General features: G+C 32.6%; 1 non-coding gene across 1 annotated transcript; it reads left to right on the top strand.

The window, feature by feature from the left end:
• Positions 1 to 17,983: 17,983 nt before the first annotated feature.
• LOC121205666 (small nucleolar RNA R71) lies at positions 17,984 to 18,090 on the top strand. Its single transcript, XR_005900742.1, has one exon. It is a non-coding gene; the product is annotated as a small nucleolar RNA R71 (small nucleolar RNA).
• Positions 18,091 to 20,421: the final 2,331 nt, after the last annotated feature.

Raw genomic sequence — 20,421 nt, 5'->3', positions numbered from 1 at the left:
AAAATGGAAGTTTATTTAATACAGACTCAAAAGGTGTATTACTAGACTACGCCACAATTCCAATGTATGCCTAATAGCCAATTTCGCCGCCAATTTGGCGTAGTCTTGGCATTGTCCCTTCAAGTGAAGTCTCATCCCAAATACTTCAAAAGTAGTAAAAAATCTTGTAAATACATAAGTACTTAGTGAGCATAACACAATAATACCTTCATGGATATTTTGCAATCTTGTAGGAACTATTTTGTGCCAATTATTATCCATCATTTATTTCGGCGGATACCACTATAGTTTACCATTCTCTTATATACTAGCTACCATGCTCTTGTCATACTTAGTCTTCCTTATCTAACTAATTGAGGAATCCTTCCAAATGTTTCACAAATCTGTTGTCTCACAATAATTTCTTAATAGATTATACCCTCAGAATCCCTTCCAACAATCCATGCCTTAACCCATACTCTTATTTCAAACAATTGTTCACTGCCATTTATCACGGGTGGATACATATATGTTTGGGGAATACTTACACAAAATTTTAATGCTATCGATTCATACTCAGATCTAGCCTAATTTAGTAACACACATATCCATACTGATAAATCATTGTATAGACCATTTTGATGAATTCCATATCATGTTATATTAGAATCCCAAAACATAATATAACACTAACTCATATTTAGAATAATTTTAAAAGACGACATAATACCACTCACTTTCCATTTTTTACAAGCCATTATGACGAATACCCTTGTTGACATATACACATATCTTTTTCACGAAAACCCTTAATATTTACTCACTCTTAGCCCAGAACATATTCATACCTCATCTTAACCTTAATTAACACAGAACTAAAAGACTTTGCTCATATTTTCCAATTACTCAAACAAACATCCATGAAAACCTCAACAAAATTTTCTACCATATAAGTAAATATTGTCACCATGCATCGTTGAAATATGGCAAATGCACTACATAAATTAAAATGCATTTGCCTAAAAGCAAACATACCGTACGTGTATGTAAAAGTGGTTTTATGTTGGTCTTCTGGGGCTACTACTATTTGGCTGTATCCCGAATATCCATCTAAGAAACAGTAATATTAGTTACATGCTAATCGGTCTAACATCTCATCCATAAAAGGCAACAAGAAATGATCCTTCCGAGTGGCTTTATTCAATTTTTTGTAATCAATATAGATCCTGCAACCCGTAACAGTTCTCATCGAGATTAAATCGTTACGTTTATTCTCAACATCGTAATTCTCAAATGCATCTAACCATTTGATCACTTCTTTTCGCACTACCACTTTCATAATAGGATTGAGTCTTCTTTGGCCATCAATTCTAGCTCTTTCACCTTTCTCTAGGATAATTTTGTACATACAAAAGGAAAGGCTTATACCTCGAATGTCAGTTATGTTCCAGCCAATTGCCTTTTTAAATTTCTTTAAAACTTAGATCAATTACTCCTCTTGATGTTTCGTTAATTCTGCTAAAACAAGTACAGGAAAAATAGAACAATTACCTAAATAAACGTATTTCAAAAGGGAAGGAAGTACTTTAAGTTTGAGTTTGAGTGGTTCTTCAATTGACAACTTCGGTTGTGTAAATTCTTGAACTTTCAATTCTAGCAGTTCAAACCGTGTTGGTTGAACATAATCCCTCGAATTGGCTTCCATCAAAGTCATGTTTTCATTACATTTTTCATCTTCCAAAGGCTTAGACCCTAAAGTGTTCTCCAATAGGTCTTCAAAATTGTTCTTCTATTCCATAGAAACTAAGGTTTCTAGCTCTTCCATCAGTGAACATTCCTCTGCTTGATTAGGAAATTTCATTGCTTTAAGAACATTAAATGTTACCTAATCATCCTGAACTCTTATGGTGAATTTGTCTTTTTACACATCTATTACCGTTCTTTCCACAGCTAGGAAACCCCTCCCTGGGATGATCGGCACTTCCTTATCTACTTCAAAATCTAAGACAATGAAATTAGCAGGAAAAATAAATTTATCAACTCTTACCAAAACATACTCGATCTTTCCTTTTGGGTATGCTAAAGATCAATCTACCAACTAAAGTGTCACAGTAGTGGGTTTTACTTTACATATTCCTAACAGCTTGAAAATAGATTTGGGCATCAAGTTGATGATCGTTCCTGTAACACCCCTAACCCGTATCCGTCGCCGGATTAAGGTTATGAGGCATTACTAAACATATTACAATTCATATAGATATACATAACGTAATATAGTTCAAAACATTAAATCACATCAATTATTATAACTAAATCCATTTACGAAACTCATAATATATGCCATTCTTAGTATGATATAAATTACACATATCTCATCATTTATACATATACAGAACGTATAATACATCAATAATTTTATTATTAAATACTAAACCTATATTTATAAAAGTCCTGCACATACATAAATTATAAACCATTTGAAATAAAATATACATTGTCAAATTACTTTAAATATATATATGTATATATATGACACTAACATTTTGATCTATGTGAAACATGTATATTTTGCATATTAACACCAAATATAAGAAGCTTCCATTTGAAAAAAAACAATTCAATTCTAGTTTTTAGTCCATTCGGCTATCATAGATCATTGTCTTAGTATATAACATAACCAATTTCTTTATGCTGCATTCGAAAATCAACATCCAATCTTCAAAACTTTCATATAGCAGAATTTATATTCATCCATGATATACAACATGATAACCAAATAAACTTTAACTATAATCCAACCAATACCGAATTTAAACCTAATAATAAAGCCATATTCAATGCTTGAAACACATACCAAATAACTCATCCATCCATAATGCTTAGCACTTTAACTGAAATAAGTTTTTACCACATTTATGCATAGCTTACTAAACTTAATAATGAAACCCACACAAAACCAAGACTAAGCACAATTACCATGATCAATACGACAATTACCTATATATCAATATTTAGCCATTTCGTATGGCATAAAATATAAAACAGTTCAAACATAACTGAAATTTATAGTAATATAGCCTATACAAGCCATATGTTCTAGAATAAACTTTTAAAAAAATACCCAAAGTTGACGATAGTGTGGATGACTTCGATAACGATCCCCGAGCTCATAACTTACAACCAAAATCTATAAAATAGAGTAACAATAACACACAGAGTAAGCTAACTTAGCTTAGTAATCCTTAAGCAAATTAAACAACTCAAATAAATAATCAAATCATTTCATACAAGCCAAATTGTACCATTAAAGATATACTTTAACTCAAATAAGTTAACTTGGCCGAATATTCAAGGTCAATTATAACACCACATAAATACTTACCTATATAACCGAATATATATAAAATCCAATATATCATCTCATAAAAATTTACCTATATGGCCAAATACACAAGGTTCATTATATTATTTCATATGGCCGAATATATAAGTTCAATATATCATCATAGGTAACCTAATGTTCAAGTTTAATAAAACATCTCATATGGTCGAATATACAAATTCAATATAATCTCACATGTAACTGAATATACAAGTTCAATATAAGCTCACATGTAATCGAATACACAAGTTCAATATAACTTCACATGCAGCCAAATATACAAGTTCAATATAACCTCACATATACTTACCTATGTGGCCAAATATAGAAGTCATTTGGATCAACTTACTTTCTCACTTTCCACATCAATGTGAAGTCTTATAGACATAGACTTGAAATAAATCACCGGCATAAATCTGCTAGGCATAAGCCTGAGTCACACACCGGCACAAGGCCTGCTAGACTCAGTCTGATATTTTTCACCGGCAATAAGCCTACTAGGCATAAAGCCCGATTACATTCACTAGCATAAAGCTTGCTAGGCTCAAAGCTCGAATATCACTATTATAATGTTGTCTCATACACAATTCATGTAACAAAAATTCCATATATTCCTCATAAGTTATACAAACTTTTAAACGATATAACCTTGTTAAATTAAATTCGAATACAGTATTTGAATTTCTATACACAAACACATTCGGCTAGCTCTTTATGAATCTAAAGATTCCATAACAACATATTAAACTAAGTTATAATAAAAATAAATGATGTCTAATTGCTTAAAGACTTACCTCAGATATCGACGGACGTTACAAATCAGCTATTCAACTATTTTCGTTTTTCCCCGATCCAAGTCCGATTTCTTTTGTTCTTGATCTATATAATTTCAAATTAACCTCATTTAAACACTATTTCATTCAATTTAATCCAATAACACATAAATGGGCAAATTACCATTTTACCCATAATATTTCATACTTTTACAAATTAGTCCTAATTGCACAAAGAACAAAATACCCAAAATCTCACAACAATGTAGTTGGGTCGAATTTTCCATAAAACCATACTAGTCCATATATTTCATCTATTTCACATTTTAGTCCCTCAATTTATTATTTTTGCAATTTAGTCATAATTACTCAAAATCTTCAAAAACTCAAATTAAGCTTCCAAAGTGCCAAAATTCCAAAAACTTTTAACTTCTTTTTCTTTCTTAAGATTCAATGAAAAACATGTATATAATGCATGTCTTTTTAATTTTGTTTTATTATATTACATAATATTTCATAATTTACTTTAATAACTTTTATAATAAAATAATAAACTATACTTTAATAAGGCTATAACTGCCCAAGGCATATTATCATGGAAAATTTGCAACATAAATACGCCATATTTAAAAGCCACTATCAATTCAACCTTCATGATTTAAACTATCAAGTTATCAACTTACGCGATTAAGTCCTTTTATCAAATTAAGCATACAAACAATCAAATTTTCATATGAAATTTTCACACATGCAAATTCACATATAATAAACACGAAAAATAATATTTAAATATTTTTTCAACTAGGATTCGTGGTCCCAAAACCACCGTTTCGATTAGGGTCTAAATCGGACTGTTACAATTCTCCCTCTTAGGGATTTTTGTCCCTGAAAATCTTACCAGTGAATAGGTTCAGATAACGCTCTTTTATTGTATCCTCTGGCTCCCACGTTGCTTCCTCAACTCCATGTTTATGACACAATACTTTAACTAATGAAATTTTCTTATTTCACAATTCTTTAATCTCGCAAGCCAAAATACGAATCGGTTCTTCTTCGTACGACATATTGGGCTTAATCTCAACTTTGGTCGGACTAATCACGGGTGAAGCATCGGATCAATATCTACGAAGCATCGAGACATAAAATTCATTGTGAATCTTTTCTAGCTCAGGTGGTAACAACAGTCTATACGCAACCGGCCCAATCCTCTCTATAATCTGATACGGTCCAATAAATCTAAGACTCAATTTGCCTTTACAACCGAATCTAAGTATTTTTTTCCATGGTGAGACTTTCGAAAACACTCTATCTCCAATCTGAAACTCTATGTATTTACGTTTCAAGTCTACATACGATTTATGATGATCTAATACTACTTTCAAACTTTCACGGATCACTTTTACTTTTTGTTCGGTTTCTTTGATCAAATCGACCCCGTGTATCTTATTTTCACTTAGCTCAGTCCAGTACAAAGGTGTATGACATTTACAACCAAACAAAGCTTCATAAGGTGCCATTTTGATACTTGATTGAAAGTTATTATTGTACACAAATTCAATCAGAGGTAGATATCATTCCCATATACCTTCGAACTCGAGAATGCAACATCTCAATATATCCTCAAGTATCTAAATAATTCACTCAGACTGACCATCTGTCTGGGGATGGAAAGTAGTACTAAAAGGCAATCTAGTACATAATGCATCTTACAGTTTCTTCCAAAACCACGATGTAAATCTCGAATCTCTGTCTGAAACAAGATATAGGCACTCCATGTAACCTCACGATCTGAGAAACATACAATTCAGCCAGTTTATCAAGCGAGTAATCTGTACGAACCGGAACAAAGTGAGTAGATTTAGTCAATCTATCAACAATAACCCAGATTACATCTTTCTTGCTCGGTGTCAATGGTAAACCGGATACGAAATCTATCATGATCCTGTCCCATTTCCATTCAGGTATCATAATCGGCTGTAGCAATCTGAAAGGTACCTGATGCTTGGCTTTTACTTGCTGACAGACTAAACATTTCGATACAAAGTCAAAAATGTCTTATTTCATACCTTGCCACCAATAATGTTGTTTCAGATCATTATACATCTTCGTACTACTCGGATGAACAGATAATCGAATGTTGTGAGCTTCATTCAAGATCATCTGAATCAACTCTATATTTCTTGGAACACATATTCGATTTCTAAATCTTAAACAGTCATCACCATCAACTCGAAACTCTGAATCTACATTTGAATCACATTGAACCTGTTTCGCTATCAAATCGTTGTCGATTTTCTGAACTTCACAAATCTGCTGAATAAATAACGATCTTACTTTTAACTCAACTATCATCGTACCATCATCTGACATAGCTATATGTGCATTCATTGCACGCAAAGAAAACAGTGATTTTTGGCTTAAAGAATCAGCAACAATGTTGCCTTTCCCAGGTGATAGTCAATTACAAGTTCATAGTCTTTCAGCAATTCTAACCATCGATGCTATCTCAAATTCAAATCTTTCTGAGTCATCAAATACTTCAGACTTTTTTGATCGGAATAAACATGAAATTTTTCACCAAACAAATAGTGACGCCATATTTTCAGCGCAAATATAATAGCTGCCAATTCTAGGTCATGTGTCGGTTTGTTCTTTTCATGCGGCTTTAACTGTCAAGGGGCATAAGCTATAACTCTGCCTTCCTGCATCAAAACACAACTCAAACCATTTAAAGATGCATCATTAAAGATAACAAATTCTTTACCCGATTCTAGCTGAACTAACACCGGAGCTTCGGTCAAAAGGGCTTTCAACTGATCAAAACTTTTCTGGCATTTTTCTGACAACTCGAATTTAACATCTTTCTGCAACAGCTTTGTCATCAGACTTGTAATCATAGAGAAACTTTTCACAAACCGTCTATAGTAACCAGCAAGTCCCAAAAAACTTCTAACTTCATAAACGTTTCTTGGAGGTTTCCATTCAAGTATTGCTGAAATTTTACTCGGATCAACCCGAATACCTAATGTTGAAACAACATGTCCCAGAAAACTAACTTTGTGTAACCAGAACTTACATTTACTAAACTTTGCATATAGCTGTTTTTCTCGCAAGAGCTGTAACACAAGTCTCAAATACTTAGCATGTTCGGTTTCATTATGGAGTAGATTAGTATATCATCAATGAACACAACTACAAATCGATCTAAATACTGCCTGAAGATCCGATTCATCAAATCCATAAAAACAATAGGTGCATTAGTAAGTCCGAACAGCATAACTAAAAACTCATAATGTCTATACCTCATTCAAAAAGCATTTTTTGGCACATCGGAGTCTCTGACTCGCAACTGATAATAACCTGATCTCAAGTTTATCTTCGAAAACACTAAAGCCCCTTTTAACTGATCAAACAAGTCGTCAATCTGTGGCAACAGCTATTTATTCTTTATAGTCACTTTATTTAGCTGGTGATAACCAATACACATTCTCATAGTTCCATCTTTCTTTTTCACAAATAGAACTAGTACACCCCAGGGAGAGAAACTTGGTCGTGCAAAACCTTTATCTGTTAACTCTTGCAACTGCACTTTCAACTCTTTTAATTTAGTAGGTGCCATCCGATACGGAGCTATCGAAATCAGAGTCGTCCCCAATACTAACTCAATACCAAACTCTACCTCTCAAATAGATGGCAAACCCGACAATTCTTCAGGAAACACATCCGAATACTCGCACACAACTGGAATAGATTCAATCTTCTTTTCAGTTACTTTACAATCAATCACATAAGCAAGGTAAGCTTCAAAACCTTTTCTCACATATTTCCAAGCTAACATCGAAGATATTACCGCTGGTAAACCATTCAGATCATTAGATTCAATCCGAATAATCTCGTTGTTCTGACATCTCAAATAAATGGTCTTTCTTTTGCAATTAACAACAACATCGTGCAAAGTCAGCCAATCCATACCCAAAATTATATCAAACTCATCGAAAGGTAACAACATCAAATCGTTCGGAAAGCATGAATCTTGAATTATCAACGGGCAATTCTTACACACTTTGTCAACCAGAACACACCGACCCCGGGGGTTTGATACTCGAATCACAAACTCAGTAGACTCAACAGGTAAAGTCTTACTGGATACTAATGTTTCACACGCATATGAATGAGTCGAACCAGGATCAATCAATGCAATAACACTAGTATCATAAAGAGTGAAAGTACCGGTAATAACATCTGAGGAAGAAGCATGTTCACGAGCGCGTATAGCGTATGCTCTAGTAGGTGCACGAGCCTCAGAATGAATCGCTGTATCTTTTGTCCTCTCTGACTACCACCTATATTACTCGAATGTATGGGTGGTCTGCCTCGCACTGACATTTTACTTGGTCTTGCATTTTGAACGGTGTTTTGCTCGGCTAACATCGGACAATCTCGGATAAAATGATCCATCGATCCACTTTTAAAATAAGACCGATCATGCAATCTACAATTTCTAGAATACCATTTACCACAATGCTTACGTTCGAGTCTATTCTGTCGATCATTGCCAACATTAGCAATCGAAGTGGCTCGTGAACTCACAAGAGGTCCATCTCGATCTTGTCTAGAAAAGTCTGAAGTAGCTTTAAATTAACTAGAACCATCTCTGAACTTTTTCGATGCTAAGTGAAAAGTCTTACTCGATGATCTTTTATGGGAATCTCTGGCTTCAAAATCAGCTTTTCTTTTCTCTTTCCCGAGCTTTTCAGCTTTGCAAACTCGCTCAACAAGTACCACGAACTCTTTAATTTCAAGTATACCAACCAGCAATTTATTGTCTTCATTTAAACCGTCTTCGAATCTTTTACACATGATAGTTTCGATTGAAACACAAATTTCTGCCCGTACTCAATTTCGGTCATACAACCCTGTTTCAATTTTAGAATTTTTTTGCGTTTCTGGTCGATAAATCTCTGGCTGATGTATTTCTTACGGAACTCAGTCTGAAAGAATTCCCAGGTCACTACCTCTTTTGGAACCACTGATACTAATGTATTCCACCAGTGATATGCAGTGTCTCGTAATAAGGATATGGCACACTTTAAACATTCGTCCAGAGTACAAGATAGCTCGTCAAACATACGAATGGTATTATCGAGCCACAACTCAGCCCGCTCAGCATCATCATCATCATTAGATTTAAACTCTTCGGCCTCATGTTTTCTGATTTTATCTATAGGAGGCCTGTTAAATCTCATCGGATCAATCATCGGAGGTATCACAGGTATCGAATATGGATTATTCGGGGGTAGAGGTTGTGGTACAGCCAAATTAGTCCGGATATACTGAGTAAACAATTCGTTCATCATTTGATAGAAGCTTGCTTAGCCTCCCCCTCATGGCTACTTGAGATAGGTCAAGATTCAACTGGCGCTGTCCCATGTGTCGGAGCAGGCGCTACGCTTTTAGCATCATCAGCTACAGCTCTATCAGGATCCATTTACTATATAAAAGCATATTTTCAAATGTCAGAAGTCATCACACTATTGCAGTATAAAATATGACATGTATAGCTAAACTCACACACGCTATGTTAGTCCTAGAACCGACTAAACTGTAGCTCTGATACCAATAAAATGTAACACCCCTAACCCGTATCCGTGGCTGGATTAAGGTTATGAGTCATTACCGAACATATTACAATTCATATAGATATACATAACGTAATATAGTTCAAAACTTTAAATCACATCAATTATTATAACTAAATCCATTTACGAAACTCATAATATATGCCATTCTTAGTATGATATAAATTACACATATCTCATCATTTATACATATACAGAACGTATAACACATCAATAATTTTATTATTAAATACTAAACCTACATTTATAAAAGTCCTGCACATACATAAATTATAAACCATTTGAAATAAAATATACCTTGTCAAATTACTTTAAATATATATATATGACACTAACATTTTGATCTATGTGAAACATGTATATTTTGCATATTAATACCAAATATAAGAAGCTTCCATTTGAAAAAAAAAACAATTCCATTCTAGTTTTTAGTCCATTCGGCTATCATAGATCATTGTCTTAGTATATAACATAACCAATTTCTTTATGCTGCATTCGAAAATCAACATCCAATCTTCAAAACTTTCATATAGCAGAATTTATATTCATCCATGATATACAACATGATAACCAAATAAACTTTAACTATAATCTAACCAATACCGAATTTAAACCTAATAATAAAGCCATATTCAGTGCTTGAAACACATACCAAATACATCATCCATCCATAGTGCTTAGCACTTTAACAGAAATAAGTTTTTACAACATTTATGCATAGCTGATTAAACTTAATAACGAAACCCACAGAAAACCAAGACTAAGCACAACTACCATGATCAATACGACAATTACTCATATATTAATATTTATCCATTTTCGCATGGCATAAAATATAAAACACTTCAAACATAACCGAAATTTATAGCAATATAGCCTATACATGTCATAAGTTCTAGAATAAACTTTTAAAAAAATACCAAAAGTTGATGATAGTGTGGATGACTTCAATAACAATCACTGAGCTCGTAACTTACAACCAAAATCTATAAAACAGAGTAACAAAAACACACAGAGTAAGCTAACTTAGCTTAGTAAGCGTTAAGCAAATTAAACAACTCAAATAAATAATCAAATCATTTCATACAAGCCAAATTGTACCATTAAAGATATACTTTAACTCAAATAAGTTAACTTGGCCGAATATTCAAGGTCAATTATAACACCACATAAATACTTACCTATATAACCGAATATATATAAAATCCAATATATCATCTCATAAAAACATACCTATATGGCCAAATACACTAGGTTCATTATATTATTTCATATGGCCGAATATATAAGTTCAATATATCATCACATGTAACCTAATGTTCAAGTTTAATAAAACATCTCATATGGCCGAATATACAAATTCAATATAATCTCACATGTAATCGAATATACAAGTTCAATATAAGTTCACATGTAATCAAATACACAAGTTCAATATAACCTCACATGTAGCCAAATATACAAGTTCAATATAACCTCACATATACTTACCTATGTGGCCAAATATTGAAGTCATTTAGATCAACTTACTTGCTCACTTTCCACATCAATGTGAAGTCTTATAGACATAGACTTGAAATAAATCACCGGTATAAAACTTGTTAGGCATAAGCCTAAATCACACACAGGCACAAGGCCTGCTAGACTCAAAGTCTGATATTTTTCACCGGCAATAAGCCTGCTAGGCATAAAGCCTGATTACATTCACCAGCATAAAACTTGCTAGGCTCAAAGCCCGAATATCACTATTATAATGTTGTCTCATACACAATTCATGTAACAAAAATTCCATATATTCCTCCTAAATCATACGAAGTTTTAAACGATATAACCTTGTCAAATTAAATCCAAATTCAATATTTCAATTTCTATACACAAACACATTCGGCTAGGTCTTTATGAATCTTAAGATTCCATAACAACATATTAAACTAACTTACAATCAAGATAAATGATGTCTAATTGCTTAAAGACGTGCCTCGGATATCGACGGAAGTTACAAATCAGCTATTCAACTATTTTCGTTTTTCCCCAATCCAAGTCCGATTTCTTTTGTTCTTGATCTATATAATTTCAAATTAACCTTATTTAAACACAATTTCATTCAATTTAATCCAACAACACATAAATGGGAAAATTACCATTTTACCCCTAATATTTCATACTTTTACAAATTAGTCCTAATTGCACAAAGCACAAAATACCCAAAATCTCACAACAATGTAGTTGGGTCGAATTTTCCATATAACCATACTAGTCCATATATTTCATCTATTTCACATTTTAGTCCCTCAATTTATTATTTTTGCAATTTATTCCTAATTACTCAAAATCTTCAAAAGCTCAAATTCAAAACATGTCAATCAAAAGCTCAAATTTAAAACATGTCAATCTAAAACATATTTTTAATATTTCATCAACAAACATCACAAAACACAAATATTCATCAATACCATAACTCAAAATATGCATCAAAATTAGAATTTTAAGCATGGGTCGGATAGTACTCGAGGCAATGATCTTAAAAACGTAAAAATCATCAAAAATCAAACACAAACTAACCTCAAATTAAGTTTCCAAAGTGTCAAAATTCCAAAAGCTTTTAACTTCTTTTTCTTTCTTAAGATTCGGTAAAAAACATGTATATAATGCATGTTTTTTTAATTTTGTTTTATTATATTACATAATATTTCATAATTTACTTTAATAACCTTTATAATAAAATAATAAACCATACTTTAATAAGGCTATAATCGTGCAAGGCATATTATCATGGAAAATTTGCAACATAAATATCCCATATTTAAAAGCCACTATTAATTCAAACTTTATGATTTAAACTATCAAGCTTTCAACTTACGCGATTAAGTCCTTTTATCAAATTAAGCACACAAACAATCAAATTTTCGTATGAAATTTTCACACATGCAAATTCACATATAATAAACACAAAAAATAATATTTAAATATTTTTCGGCTCAAATTCATGGTCTCGAACCCACCGTTTTGATTAGGGTCTAAATCAGATTGTTACAGTTCCTAAGTCGCACAAAGCTTTACCACAGTAAGATTCTCTAATATTACAGGGCATGGTAAAACTTTGAAGGTCCTTCAATTTCGGAGGTATCTTATTCTGTAAGAACGAACTGCACTCTTTCATTAAAGTGATAGTCTTGTACTCACTAAGTCTCCTCTTCTTTGACAAAATGTCCTTCATGAACTTCACGTCACTGGTCATTTTCTCTAAAGCCTCCACCAATGGGATGTTGATGTAAGTTGCTTTAGAACATCCAAAAACTTCTTGAATTGCACCTCATGTTCCTGCTTATTTGGTTGGGACTTTAGAGGGTACGAAGGTGTTAAAACTTTAGGTTGAATCGGACAACCTTTCTAAGGAGATAAATCTGCATCCAAATATGTTAACTTTTCAGAATTTACTGGGTTAGATTTTACCTCATCAAACTTTGTAAGTTCTGGCTCTGTTGGTGCAGAAATTTCAACTGTTGATTAAATTTCATCCTTATTAATATGTTCTTCTTCAATTATAATCGTCTTGGGCTCCAAATTCTTACCACTTCGTAATGCGACTACTTTGCAGTGTTCCTTACCTAAATTCCTTAGATTTTCTGTGTCGCTCTGCAAGGTTCCTTGCTGTCGATTATGAAGCTCCGTAGCTAATTAACCCATTTGGTTTTCCAAATTTTTCAGTGTTGTTGCTTGACTTTGGATTAAAGCATCATTCTTCGCCATGTACACCGTCAAAAAGTTCTCCAAACTATTGGATGACTTTGTTTGTTGTGGTTTTGGAGCTTGTCTATGCTGTATGTAAGTGTTGTTCGGTCCATTTCCTTGGTTACTCCAAGAAAAATTCAGATGATTGTGCCATGAAGGATTGTTGAAGTTGGACTGTGATCTGTATCCACCTCTATTTTGGTGTTGGTTCCCCACGTAATAAACCTATTCAGGATTTGTTGGACAATTCTCAAAAGAATGACCATCCCCATAGTATACGTAGGAAACAACATCTAATTGGCTCGATGACTAAACTGCAAAATTATTTAAACCATTTGTAACACCCCTTACCCGTGTCTTACGTTGGGACAGGGTTCGAGGCATTACCAGACTTAAACACAAACATTCATGCAAACCAGGCCATAAAATTTCATTCATATTTTAAAACATTCAATCACATACACATAGTCCCTTATTTAGGTTTATGAAGCCCAGAACATACTTTAGAAAGAGTTCGAAACTAAACCGAGAACTTTGGGAAGTTTTAGGACAACTTAGGAAATTTCCCCATGAAATAGGGTCATATGCCCGTGTGGACATAGGGGCACGCCCGTGTGCCATCAACACACCCATGTCCTCAGGCCATGTAACTCTCTGTTTATGACGTCATCAAACAAATTGAACCACACGGTCAGGCCACACGTCTGTGTCACCAAGCCGTGTCCCTCACACAGTTGAGACACACGGTCATGTCTCAACCCGTGTAGTCAATACTTTGGCTATTTTCCAAGCCTTCATGTTACCCATAAACCGTACAACCTTATACACATTAAAGACACAAATCATGGCTGCACTTTAGTGATTAAACACTCTTTATCAAGACATACTCGGAACATTTACATGTCCTCTTACATGCAATGCATCTACTCATGAAATACCAAGTTTAGATTCCTTAATTCACATTCATAAGACTTGTCATATTGATGACCACTTTTACCATTATACTATGGCTACTAACTTATCCATCAAGCTCTCATGTTCAACCATTATCACGTTTTTTTTATAACGTACAATTACTTCATGACTATGACCACCTCAATTGGTCATAGAGCATACATCCAACACACATATCATATTACCAAACATGCATGTCTAACAACATGTTCAAATCATACCATCATATGCATTAAAACATGACATGATTAGCTAGACTTACAAACCATAATCAATATGAGCCACATCTCATGGCCATATTTGATAGCTCGATATAGACCAATACATTTAGCCAAATCATAATAACACATGTCATAGAACTAGGTCTCTATACATGCCACTCACTTGAAATTTCTAACATATGTATCAATACTCCGAAGGTATTGGCTTGATAGTGTGATGTTGCCTCCGAGGATTTCTAACCTCGAGCTGACTTGAGAACAATAAGGAAATGGAAAGGACGGAGTAAGATTTATGCTTAGTAAGCTCGCATGAAAATTAATAAGCAATGTATTAACATGCCATTTTCAAATTCTTTCTATTTATTCAAAGTCCAGTCAAGTTGTTTTTTCGAGTTGCAGTGATTAAATTATTTATATCTGGAGCTAAAAAACTCCAAATTAATATCCGCTAATTTTCCCTAAAACTAGACTCATATATTTTCTTACCATAAAATTTTAAGAATTTTAGGTCTAGCCAATAAGTACAGTTTATTCTTCAAATATACCCTTGTTTTGCTGTTTGACAGCATTGACCTTTCTTTACTAAAAATTAATTATCTCATAGTACAGGATTTCGATAATGTTTTTGTCTATTTCTCTTGAAAATAGACTCATTAAAGATTTAGTCATATGAATTCTAACAATAATTATTTTTTTACAATTTCTAGTGATTTTCCAAAGTTGAGACAGGGGAGCCCAAAGTCACTCTGACTCTGTCTAACAAAAGTACAAATGTCTCATAATATGAAATTCATTTTCTTACATCGTTTCCCTATGTGAAACTAGACTCAATAATATTTAATTTCATATTTTATTTAGCCTCTAATTTGACTTCCACAATTTTTGATGGATTTTCAAAGTCGGACTACTGCTGTCGTCCAAAACTATGTTAGTGCAACAAAATGATAATCATCATAAGATTGCCATAAAAATTATTCACATATGAATCACTCATTAATTTGCATTCTTACCACAAATCCATTTCATTTCACATGTCAAATACATATTCATGGGTTTCAAGTATGTACCTGTGCTATCTCTTAGCACAACCACTCGTCCAAACATGACAATTATATATATATATATATAGTAAGAACTTTTAATTCATTTCTTGAATTAATCCTATTGAATTTCTCAAAATCTCAATGGATGTCCCATTTACCATCAATCCGTATATGTGATCATTTCAAGTACGCACTCCAGTGAACCTCGCATCCTAAAGCAGGATTACCAGTCTAGGCTAAGTCCCCCTTAGTATAAACTCATAGAGTAAATGTCGGGAATACCAATCCATGCTAAATCCCCTGCAACGACAAATACTCCAATGAGCTCGGATCTAAATTACCATTCCAGGCTAAATTCAGATCCTAAATCAGATTACTCATTTAAGCTAAATCCATATTGTACACATATTCTTCGGGAGGCTAGATCACTTTAGGAACACCCGTCCGGGCTAGATCCTTTTTACCGTCAATTCATTTCTAGAAATCCATCAATTATTCTTTTCATTCAATCAGGATTTTCTTTCACTTTTTATCAATTAGATCATTGTTTCATAAATTTCTTATACAATGGGCATTCAAATTCATACACACATCAACAACATACAATTTAAGCATTTAAGAATATAATTCATCATGTTAATAAAACATTATAACATGATACGTCATTGCATTAACCAAGTTAACATTTATCATAAAATTATCAAGTAAGCGTTCAAAAAGCATTATGTTCACAATATATTCACTATCAAAAAGTAAGTCATCATTACATGAACTATCAAACATTTCATGCATTACTAGTCATGTACCATTATTATCACAAGTTTCATGTACCATTCCTTCATAGCATTTTCTCACATTATAAATTCATTCCATCACCTTTTCAATATACTTAATCATACAATTTATGCCTTATTAACAAAGAATTTAATCCGTAAATAACATTGTACTATTATTAACACACGAACTTACCTCGAATACGGAAATGGAAAATTTACCATTTTAGTCCATAACCTTGTATTTTCTCTATATAAGCTCGAATCTCGATTTCCTTGATCTATCATTACAAATATAACTTATTTATTACTCACGTTATTCAAATTAACCCAAAAATCATATTCTGGCAAATTTACAATTTTCCCCTAAACTTTTACATATTTGCAATTTAGTCCCTAGGCTCATAAAACGAAATGTGTTAAATTTCTTGATTACCCAAGCGTAGCTGACCCATATTCAAGCTTATGGCAGCCCACATTTCTCATTAAAATAGATTTTTAGTTACCTATTTTTCACCTTTTTCAATTTAGTCATTTTTAGGCTTTTTCATGACAAATCACTTAGTAAAAGGTGTTAAACACATTCTAATCTTTCATATTCTACCATCAAACATCAAAACACTAGCATGTCATGCATGGGTAAATTTTTTAAACATAAACCTTAGCTCAAAATAATGGTAGAAATGAATAGGTCATGTTATCGGGACTTTAAAAATGCATAGAACGTTAAAAAGGGGCTCGGGATCACTTACTATTAAGCTTGGAAGCTTGGAAACCCTAGCCATAGCTCCCCTCTTGATTCACACGGCCATGGGAGGAAGATGGACACTAATTTGGCTTTTATTTTGTCTTTTAGTTCATTTTACCCCTAAATGACCAAAATGCCCTTTTTACTAATATTTCAAATTTTACCCATCCAAGGCCATTTTTGTCCAAATTTTTAGAACTTGGTCAAATTACTCTTTAAGGACACCTAATTAATAATCTAATTCAATTTCATGTAAATTGCTTCTAGAACACAAGTTTTACAAACTATTCGATTTAGTCCTTAAAGTCTAATTAAGCATTTTTCACATAAAATTTCCTCATGAAATTTTCACAAAGACATAGAGACATATCATAGACCTTATAATAATCATAAAATAATTATTACCACCTCGGATCTATGGTCTTGAAACCACTGTTCTGACTAGGCCCTAATTTAGAATGTTACACCATTAGTGGTAAACTCTTTCAACTTTGAATAAATAGATGATATATGAGCTAAGAGTGAATAAGCGCGTCCTCTTCGTGCACTCCGGCTACTCGCCTTCATGAAGTCATTCAATTTGTTGGTCATTGATAGTTGCTGCTAGCAATCCTCCAAATGATCTCATAAGCTTCATTATAAGACTTCGACAAGAGAGCACCATTCGCAGAAGCATTTACCATCAATCTTATGTGCATTGCGACCGTTATAAAATGTCTCCAACTAGATGCAATGCGGAATCCCATGATGAGGATATTTACGAAGTAATTCCTTGAATCTTTCACATGCCTCGTATAAGGACTCGTCATCCAACTATTGAAAAGTGGTTATCTCATTTCATAACTTAGAGTTTTTTCTAGGTGGAAAATACTTAACCAAAAAACTTTCTACTAATTCTTGCCATGTAGATATTAAACTTGGTGTCAACGAATTAAGCCATGCTCGTGCTCGATCTCACAATGAGTATAGAAACAACTTCAACCTAATTTCTTATTTAGTAACACAAACTATTTTAAATGAATCGATCACCTCCATGAATAACTGAAGGTGAATTTGTGGATCTTCCGTGGACATTCCACTAAAGTGGCCCACCGTTTGAAGCATTTGAAACATCACGCATTTCAATTCAAATTGTGATGCCTCAATCTCTGGTTCCTAATTCCCAGATTTAATTAATTGAATAGGGGTAAAACATGTTTTCTTATGGCATGATCCCTTTCATCAACAATAAGGATTGGATTGTGCACATAATCGCTCCATTTCCTTGTCTATTATTTTGATTTCCATGTTCCATCTCGACTTGTCTTTAAGCTGATCTTTCACGTCTTCTTTATCTAAATGTTTGCTCGATTTCATGGTCTACAGGTAATAAATTGATGATTCAGTCTATGCTCATAAACACTTGAAAAATAAATCACAAAAAATAGAGAATAAAGAATAAATTAGTAAATTTAGAAGTTAGATAAAAATAAAAACCAAACTATAAAGAATAATTTTACAAAAAATGATTAAGGCAATAGTCCCCGGCATCGACTCCAAAAACTTGTAACGCTCAGGTTTGTGCAAGTGTGCACAGTCATTATCAAGTAATAAAGTAAGTAAAAGAGTTATCATCACCACAGGGACTGTGTATGTTAATCAAGTAATTGTAAATTTAAAGTTAACAATTTGGTGATAAAAGCACAATATCTTGAGTGATGATGTTTAAGCTAAATTATATTATCTAAATACAAGATTATCCCTAATGCAATTTAATCTAAATGCAAAGTATGAGATGAGATGTATGAAATGAGTTATGAAGAAAAAATAAAAAATTCAACAATCAATAACATTAATATGCTAGGATAATTACATTATTCAACATAATTTATTTTTCTCATGCTTAATAGTGTTTGAAAAACATTCCATGGAAACTCGATCTTTCATGAGTTTGGAAACAAAATTAAGTCCTTTTGGAATCTTTTACCTAGTGAAATATGCATTTTACTAACCATATTAAACTAAGGGTTTCTTAGAATTCATGTGAAGTAACAAGGACAGATCAGGTTTGAAACAATTTAATCACATAAATCTAAAAACTATGGAAGATAATAGAGCTCGTTAAAGTTATTATGAACCTTTAATTTAGTCGAATCAAGATCTAAATTAAGCATACACTTTTCAATTATTGTGTCCATTAGTCGTCATCTGGTCAGGATTGCTCAGCTAATTCAAATGCATCCAATCACATATGAATGAAATACATACTTGAGTTTAATTGAAAACATGATTGACTGAGGCAAAAGCACTATAAACATGATTTAAACAAACATCATTGAATAAATGCAATCATCCTAACTCAACAAATTTAAGTTACCATTGTTGATGACAATATCATAAAACACATTGCAAACATGATTAAATCAAAATAACAAAGTAAAGAAAGAATAAACTCTGTTCAAATTGATAGTCTTGCAAACTTTGAATAAAGATGTTTTCCTCCGATCCTCATATTGCTCCTTTTCTAATGGCTCCTCAAGATGGCCGGCCAAGACACAACCTTATCACGGTTAGGGGTTAGCATTCGATCAAATCAAATTGAATCAAATGAGAAACTTTTGAGTTAATCGAGTTGACGAATCATATTTTATCATCCTAACTCGATTTGAAATTTACTCGAATCGAGTCGAGTGAGATGGAATTCGAATCGAATCAAAATATATTTGTTCGTGTGAAATTAAAAAAATTATTTTAGGTCTTTATTATCAATATCACCCACTGTAATCAAATGTGTTATTAACTTTCATCCCCTCATAATTTATTTATTGATGTTTTATATACGACTTAGCTTCTTTTCTTTCTTAGTTGCTTTAATTATCTTTTGATTCTTGTTATGTATTTTTGAAATTAAAAAAATGTATTAAATGTAAAAAAAATGTGATTTTTTAATAGAAGTTATCTTAAAGATAAAATATGGAATTGATACCAACATAAAGTTTTAACACGAATATTTTATAACATCATCAATAAATCAATTTTAATAAAAATTTAAAAATATTCAGTATGATTAAAAAATTCAATAATATAAATAGTAAAAAAGTGTGAAATTTAATTTAATAATATAAATTGTAGATATAAATAAAATTATTACTATTTAGGTTGAGGGATTTTTTTGGATGGTTTTAGTTTTTGATTTGG

The sequence above is a fragment of the Gossypium hirsutum genome, chromosome A08, assembly GCF_007990345.1.
Source record: "Gossypium hirsutum isolate 1008001.06 chromosome A08, Gossypium_hirsutum_v2.1, whole genome shotgun sequence".
Lineage (NCBI taxonomy): Eukaryota > Viridiplantae > Streptophyta > Magnoliopsida > Malvales > Malvaceae > Gossypium > Gossypium hirsutum.
The sequence above is the reverse complement of the archived record's forward strand: the minus strand, read 5'-3'. Positions and strand labels throughout refer to the sequence as shown.